The 8,355-nt window shown below is 45.3% G+C and overlaps 1 long non-coding RNA gene across 1 annotated transcript; it reads left to right on the forward strand.

The window, feature by feature from the left end:
- Positions 1–263: 263 nt before the first annotated feature.
- LOC136586802 (uncharacterized) lies at positions 264–6,678 on the forward strand. The gene is made up of 2 exons (XR_010787337.1): positions 264–423; positions 5,774–6,678. It is a non-coding gene; the product is annotated as an uncharacterized lncRNA (long non-coding RNA).
- The last annotated feature ends 1,677 nt before the right edge of the window (positions 6,679–8,355 follow it).

Below are 8,355 nucleotides of genomic sequence, written 5' to 3' on the forward strand. Positions count from 1 at the left end.
AGAATGCAGAGTCATAATGTATCCCTGGTTCTGGTGGTTTGGGCCTTGTTGGTTCTGCAATCACCAAGTAGATGTTATCAGTATTATTAAAGTGATCATAAGTGTATCATTCAGTTTATGTAGCGACAGCGTCACTGCAACATACAGCATTACACATACATTAATTACAGCGTGCAGTGACGTGTATTACCGTAGTGGGTATTTATGAAAATTCCAATGTTGCATAAAGACTTGACTACTTCCTTTACTGTAATAGCCGGAAGACAAAGTATATAAAGACATAAGAGGCTCTGACAATGCACTCAGAGAAAGCAGCTCCAGCAAGAAGACGACATGCAGGCCGGTGACATAGTGACATCTACAGGACGGCTCCATCCACAGGGAGACCCGAACACTCAGCGAGCGGACGAAAGGAAGCCGCAGGTGAGAGCAATCATGTCCGACAATACTGATAGGTATCAGCGGGAGGAGTAGAGGCAGCAGGGCCATCCTGTGCCTGAGAAGACTCAAATACCCATCGCCACCTATGGTGATGTAAGTATTAACAATGGCACATGGTAGGTGGGAGCCCGGCTAAAGATTCTGTACTACAGCATAGAAGCTTAACATTAGAACTGTGTGAATAAAGTCACTGTGTACATAAATTACTGATCCTGTACAGATGGTCCCCGACTTGCGAACAGGTTCCGTTCCAGGAACCTGTTCGGAAGTCGATTTGTTCGCAAGTCGAACAAATGGTTATATGGAGGGGATCGCGGGTGGATCCCGCTCCATACAACGTCGGGTGCAGGCTGTTCTTACAGCGGGCACCCGGCGGCAGCAGTTCCGACGAGCCACGCCGCTCGTCGGAACTGTTAACACTTTAAATACCGCTCTGACAGCGGTATTTAAAGTGTTAACAGTTCTGACGAGCGGCGCGGCTCGTCGGAACTGCTGCCGCCGGGTGCCCGCTGTAAGAAACAGCCTGCACCCGACGTTCAGGGGGCCCGTACAGTGTCTCGCGATAAGATTGAGGGACGCTGTGCGGTTGCTACGCAGCCGGGGACCTCCTGAAACGCCCCAGGACTGCCTATGCTGAGTGCCCATCAAGCGCACGGCTTGATAGGCGCTCTGCATAGACAGCCCTAGGGCCTTTCAGAAGGCCCCCGGCTGCCTAGCTGCCGCGATCTGACCGGACAGGCTTCCATCAGGCTTGATAGAAGCCTGCCCGATCCCTGCACAGTATGATGTAATGCCATAGCAGGACATACTGTGCAAAACAGATAGTTCGTATCTAGCGAAATTCGTAACTCGAATGTTCGCAAGTCGGGGACTGTCTGTACTATACTTCAGAGCTGCACTCAATATTCTGCTGGTGAAGCCAGTGTATACATACATTACTTATCCTGAGTTACATCCTGTACTATACTTCAGAGCTGCAATCAATATTCTGCTGGTCGAGTCACTATGTACATTAGGGCTTATTCACGTGGACGTATGCCCGGCTGATATACGTCCATGTATAAAACTTCATGGTCGATGAGGGTCGCCTGGCAGTTGTCCGATTGCGCTAAAATTTTGCGCAGATCATTTTTTTGTTGATTGGAACGAGATAAGGGTGGGAGCTAAAGTTTTAGAAAGTTCAAAAATAAGGGTCACCCTAAGGGCTTATTCACGTGGACTTATATCGGCTGGTTTTTCATGCCCAGATGATATATACTGCCTCTCTCTGCAAGGGGAAGAGGCGGAATGGGGTGGAAGCTAGTGTGCTGAGCTCCCGCCCACTGCCACTGTTTGCAATCGGAGGAGCAGGGTGGATTTGCCCCTCTCTGCAAGGGGAGGAGGCAGGACCAGGCAGGAGCTAGTGTGCTGAGCTCCCGCGCCCTCTCCACTCTGCAATGGGAGGGGCAGGATGGGGCAGATCCACCCTGCTCCTCCCATTGCAAACAGTGGCAGGGGGCAGGAGCTCAGCACACTAGCTTCCACCCCAACCCCCCTCCTCCCCTTGCAGAGAGGGGCAGCGTATATCAGCCGGACATGAAAAACCGGCCAATATACGTTAGGATTGCTATTGCTAAGTTAATTGATTTAACATACAATTATGTTTGTGATCGCCTAGCAGTTGTCTGATTGAGCTGAAGATTTGCATGGCTCATTTTTTTTGTTTGATTGAAACAGGATTAGGAAGGGGGAGCAGCAAACGTTTAACTACCGGAAAATTAAGTAAAGCTCAACGCCACCCTAATACACTACATTATACATTACATTACTTATCCTGTACTGATCCTGCGTTACATCCTGTATTATACTCCAGAGCTGCACTCACTATTCTGTTGCTGGTGGAGTCACTGTGTACATACATTACATTACATATCCTGTACTGATCCTGAGTTACATCTTGTATTATACTCCAGAGCTGCACTCACTATTCTGCTGGTGGAGTCACTGTGTACATACATTACTTATCCTGTACTGATCCCGAGTTACATCCTGTATTATACCCCAGAGCTGCACTCACTATTCTGTTGCTGGTGGAGTCACTGTGTACATACATTACATTACATATCCTGTACTGATCCTGAGTTACATCTTGTATTATACTCCAGAGCTGCACTCACTATTCTGCTGGTGGAGTCACTGTGTACATACATTACTTATCCTGTACTGATCCCGAGTTACATCCTGTATTATACCCCAGAGCTGCACTCACTATTCTGCTGGTGGAGTCACTGTGTACATACATTACTTATCCTGTACTGATCCTGCATTACATCCTGTATTATACTTCAGAGCTGCACTCACTATTCTGTTGCTGGTGGAGTCACTGTGTACATACATTACATTACATATCCTGTACTGACCCTGAGTTACATCCTGTATTATACTCCAGAGCTGCACTCACTATTCTGCTGGTGGAGTCACTGTGTACATACATTACTTATCCTGTACTGATCCTGAGTTACATCTTGTATTATACTCCAGAGCTGCACTCACTATTCTGCTGGCGGAGTCACTGTGTACATACATTACTTATCCTGTACTGATCCTGCGTTACATCCTGTATTATACTTCAGAGCTCCACTCACTATTCTGTTGCTGGTGGAGTCACTGTGTACATACATTACTTATCCTGTACTGATCCTGAGTTACATCCTGTATTATACGCCAGAGCTGCACTCATTATTCTGCTGGTGGAGTCACTGTGTACACACATTACATTATTTATCCAGTACTGATCCTGAGTTACATCCTGTATTATACTCCAGAGCTGCACTCACTATTCTGCTGGTGGAGTCACTGTGTACATACACTACATTACTTATCCTGTACTGATCCTGAGTTACATCCTGTATTATACTCCAGAGCTGCACTCACTATTCTGTTGCTGGACTCAGTGTGTTTATATTTTACATCATTTATCTTGTACTGATGTATGAAAGTAAAAAAACAATGTAGTTATTTTTTTCATCCTCCCCTCACCCAAACAAAAGTGAAGTAACTTGTGTACTGGAACAATGTCCGTGTGGGGTCAGCAATGACACTCTGGCGCAACAAGCCCATAAAACTTATCTAAGTTTTATTGTCGTTTCATATAACATAGGTTTGAAACGTTAATAACAACATAGCAAATCACACAGTCCCTATAGGCTGGGTTCACACAGGACGAAATTGCCGCGGAATTTCCATGCAGAATGTCCGCACGGCAATTCCGCTCATGGCTCCTAATCCCGGGATCAGCCAGCAAAGTGGATGAGATTTTGCAAAAATCTTGTCCACCCGCTGCAACCAATCAATTTTTTGCCAAACCGTGCGGAAACGGCCATATGGCGCGGAAATTAAAGACGCAGCATGTTAATTTTTTTTTTCGGCAGTGGCTTCTCTCCTCTCTATGGGGAGAGATGGTTGCAGCAGAAATGCAGGCGGCGAAGCCGCTCCAAAGTCAGCAGCTATGGTTTTCCAGCAGAATTCTCACGGATTTTCAGTGCGGCCAATGCGCAAGAATTCGGCAGGAAATCTATCCCGTGTAAACCTAGCCTTAGCTTATCACCGGTGGGAAAGCACCACTCAGGGTGCTGGCAGGACAGTCTCTTCCTGAAGTACAAACCACTTGCAGCGGTCTTTTAACAGAAGTGATCAGGAGTCCACACTGGAGTTGTGTCCACTCCTCAGCTCTCTGATCCTGACTGCAGGGTATTGCAGTCTTTTTATGCCGCAGTAACAAGCTCCGTGATTTCACCTGAGCCGACTGGGACCCACAAGGAAGTCCTGGACTGGACTTTTATCTCACTCAGGCTAAATGTCTGGGAGAGATATACAGCCCGTCCACACTTTACCCTTCAGTTGCCTATGTGGTAACCCGGAGGGTCCACTCAGGACATGAGGCCCACGTGGAGGAGCTAGGAGGGTAAAGCTGTCACAGGTCAGGGCGGCACTATTCATTCTCCTTCCCGGAGGGCTATATGCGACCTCGGCCCAAGTACCACTAGGCCTCTTCAGGACACCCCTAGGATAGGGATGGCCAATAAACTTTTAGTTGAATTGTAGGTTGTCACGTGACGCCACCCTTCCCTTTTCACTGGAATTAAGCTTTGGCGATAATAAGACAAGTCCACATACTGTATATTAGTTAAATACCTCAGTCCGCCGGTACGGTCATGGCCTGGTCAAACTTTACTGTAGGTAACTGGAACACTTTACAAAAGCACAATGATACACTGATGCCGATAACACAGAGAAAGAGGGTCTGGGAGTAACTGAGGATGACACCGGCCCGACAGTCCTTTTTATATGTCCGGGACCGCTTCTGGACGGGAGATGGGATAGACTTTCCACAGATACACTCTAGGCACAATACCTCCGGACAGTGATTGGGTTCTTCTGTCGCTCCCTCTCTCTCCCTCTCTACTCCTCAGTGGTCCCTGGCGTAGCAGGCTTCAGGGAACCGCTCCTCTTCCGCCATTATTCACCACATGAGGGTTGATGGTACCCCAATGTGGCTGGCACTCCACTCAAGACCAAGACAACACCAGACCAGAACAGAACGAAACCACACTCTCTCCAGCATGCCCTCTGGCACTCACATTTATAATCTCTGGCATACCTTGTGACAGGACATAAATAGATACATTCACAGACATATCCCAGCTACATGCAGACATTAACTCTTTATCCACTACAGCTGTGCATAGAGCCGCAACTGAACACCAAAGAAGTTACATCTACATAGTAACATAATATGTTAGGCTGAAAGAAGACAATGTCCATCCAGTTCAGTCTGTTTCTATCCCCTCCCCCCTTGTTGATCCAGAGGAAGGCAAAAACTCCAATGAGGCAGAAGCCAATTTACCCATTTGGGGGGAAAAATTCCTTCCCGACTCCATAATGGCTGTCAGAACAATCCCTGGATCAACATTTGAAAGTTCCTACCTGACTGTAAGACCCAGATCACCAACCTGCTGGTTTATATCCTGTAATATCATAGCGCTCTAAAAAGACGTCTAGTCCCCTCTTAAACTCCTCTATCGATTTTGCCATCACCACGTCTGATGGAGAAAAAATAAATAAATAAACAAAAAAGTTTTCAGATAATAAATGCCAGAATTTGGTCATATAGATAATTTCTGATGTTTGTATTTCCTCTGCAGCAGATGCTGCAGCATGTAGTGATGTGCGCAGCACGCCGCTCATGTGCGACCAGAGAGAAGTAGCGCAGCCGCGTCGTCTCTCATACACATTACTCTCTGCTGCGCTGTTATCTGTTACATCATTAAAATGTCATCTTTTTCTTATATAGCGGCATCCTGGCTCATTTACATCTGGAGGAGACGCGGGAACGATCAGATCTGAAGGCGGGGCAAAAGAAAAAAATGGCCAACAACCTTCTAACTGTAACAATCCTCCGGCAACGTCTTCTGGTCACCAGGACTGCGGAGCGGCCACACAGACCCCAATTTATCTGTATTATAAATCACTTCTAGAGGGTGATAAGCCACACGGAGACGATGGCGCCAGTGGTAAATATGTTGCAATGGCTGAATTTGGTTCGATAGACAGTAAACTGTGCAAACTTAATCCTCAAAAGTGCGGACAATAGAGTGTCCACAGCCTCCAGTATATAACCGCCTAGATAGATATAGCAGCAGACTATCAGCTACACCCTTCTCGCCTACGTCTTCTTCCAGGGCATTCCTCCTCTACGCCTACAATGCTTGCTGACTACAAGGGAATCCTCAGTGTTTGTGGTGACCGTCTAGTTCACCTATGGAAATCATCTATAGTACATAAACAACAGTCTCGCCCAGCGTGGCCAATCCATGCTTTTCATTTGCCTGGACAACTTATCCGAAAACCATGGACAGCCCATGATTTTTATGGACAAATCGTAAAAACGATAAATATTAAAGTTATGACATGTCTACAGGTTAGATAGTGATATGGACTCATTACCAGCATTTACTGTATGCTGCAAAATGATAATAATTACAGTCATAATTACCGACCCAGTTATCACCCGCCTTAAAAACACTGGAAAAAAATCCCCAATTTATACAGACTCTACAGGAATTTCTGGACGCTCGGCAACCCTGCTGGCACCCTGATCTGATAAATGGGACGTCACCGACCTGATAGGTGCGGGGTCCCCTGTACCCCCTATATTGTTTCTATTATATGTAATAAAGCTTTTATTGTGGTGTCATATTTGTGAGTCAAGTGTGATAGCAGAAAAATCTCCTGGGCGCCGCATCTTTTTACATTATACTCCCCTCTCCCCATTCTTACATTTCTCTTACTGTCTACAATAGACAGTGTCCAGAAGTGAAGAGGAGTGTAAGCTCCTCTGGTATGGGGTCTATTAACGACACGTTCGGGGCGTGTATGGTGGGAGATCGCGGGGTGATCTCGCTCCATACATCGCAGCTGCCAGCTGTTTCTTACAGCTGGCAATTGCCTGCAACAGCTCCAATAAGCTGCGCGGCTCGTCGGAGCTGTTAACCCTTGTTAATGAGGGTGTAAAAAAACGTGTTTAAGCATGGCATTTCAACAAACAGCATGTGTGAAAGTGGCCTTAGGGGTATTGGGGAAAATCTGAATCAATTCACACTAATTAGAACAGAGTTGAACTTTTTGTTGAAGCTGGGAGAACCAGACTAACCAAACTTCACTTCAGCAAAATTCAATAACATCTGAGCTCCCCCTAGTGGTAGTGGCAGGCAGAGATAATTTTATCATGTAACTCTGTGTCTGTTGCAGGAGGTTTGGAGCTCTGTGTCAAAAAAGTAGAAAGGTTAAAAAAACAAAAACGGGGCAGAGCTACCTGAATGGGTGAGTGATTTAGAAAAATTATAGGTAGAGAAACGGGCAAAAGATGTGATTCTTCTCTGTCGTTAGGATGGTGGGTCGTGGAAGAAGACCTAGTTGTTTGGGTGCAGCCCACTTAATGAGAGTCACACTGGCAGGTGAGACTATTCTGATGGATTAGTGAAGAGAAAAATGTGATGGGTCTAGGGGCAGCTGACCGAAATATAAGATTCAGTACAGTACAAAAAGTAAGCTCAGCTTCTCCATTTTATTGTAAACGAGCATAAAAAGACGCGTTTCAGGGTAACGCCCCTTCCTCAGTTACAGTCGGGGATACACCTTGTGTTAGCTGTTAGTATGCGCATGGTGTACCAGGTGTCTTTTTGTCTTCACTAATGTATCAAAAAGGTGAAACTCTGACTGCCATGAAGTTATATTACACAATACCTCAGAACAGGATGTTGCTCCTGTGGGGGGTCTGGAACGCAGACCGTAATGCGAATGTTGCCTGTATCCAAATTAAGAGGAAATATTATATAGAGTACTCATAGTTGAGAACCATAATGACCCACTATACACAGACTTAGTAAATCAGAATGAATTCCGTTTATTGTTGTACATTGCTAGTTTATATGCAAGTTGGAAAGAAGGCGTTTCCAATACCTAGTTTCATTCTACTTTTGCTGACCAAACCCTCATTCCAACAGATTACAATAGGGCTGTAAATCAAAAGCCTTTTAAACAAAAGGTATCAACAAAGCTGTTTGAACTATACATAAAACAATTACATGTGATAATAAAGGTGGTCTCCTGGCTGTCTGAGTACCTACTTAATCAGAATGTAATCTTAAAGATCCATCAACAATTTGCACATCAAAAGAGGGGACATTGTTTCTACTTTTCACATAGACAAAACTGGTCCAGCCACCTACTGGGAGTCAGCACAAAGTTGGTAAGTTGGTATTCAGTAAGATAGCTGAATAAAATCTAATTAATCATACATTTAGTATTTTAAAATCAATATTCAAATAAACGCTTGAATATACCTTTTTACATATGATTCTATATCCAAATTCT

This window comes from Eleutherodactylus coqui, chromosome 12 (assembly GCF_035609145.1).
Source record: "Eleutherodactylus coqui strain aEleCoq1 chromosome 12, aEleCoq1.hap1, whole genome shotgun sequence".
Classification (NCBI taxonomy): domain Eukaryota; kingdom Metazoa; phylum Chordata; class Amphibia; order Anura; family Eleutherodactylidae; genus Eleutherodactylus; species Eleutherodactylus coqui.